Below are 568 nucleotides of genomic sequence, written 5' to 3' on the forward strand. Positions count from 1 at the left end.
CTTCCTTCCGAGGAGTGGCTGGTGGGTTTGAACTGCCAGCCGTCTGGTTAGCAGGCAAGTGTCTTAGCCACTATGCTACCAGAGCTCCCAAACAAAAATATAGAGAAAAATATTAATAAAACCAAGAGCTGGTTCTCTGAGAAAATCAATAAAGTGGATAAACATTTAGCAGACTGGTCAGGAAAAAAAGAGAGAAGAAACAACTTACTAATATCAGAAATGAGACAGGTGACACCACTACAGATTCTACAGATAGTAAGGCATATTGTGAATAATTTTAAGCCAATGATTTCAACAACTTAGGTGAAATGGACAAATTTCTTAAAAGATGTAAACTATCAATGCTCAATCAGGAAGAAAGAGATAACTTAAGTGCCCTATACCTATTAAAGACACTGAATTTATAGTTAAAAATCTTCCCACAAAGAAAACTCCAGGTATAGATGACTGTCCTAACAAATCCTACCAAACATTTATGCAAGAAATAATACCAATTCTACACAAATACTTCCAGAAAAATAAAGACGAGTAAATACTTTGCAACTCAATTTATGAGTCAGATTTACAC

The sequence above is a fragment of the Orycteropus afer genome, unplaced genomic scaffold (genome assembly GCF_000298275.1).
Source record: "Orycteropus afer afer isolate SDZICR_OR568_19922 unplaced genomic scaffold, OryAfe1.0 scaffold00538, whole genome shotgun sequence".
Classification (NCBI taxonomy): domain Eukaryota; kingdom Metazoa; phylum Chordata; class Mammalia; order Tubulidentata; family Orycteropodidae; genus Orycteropus; species Orycteropus afer.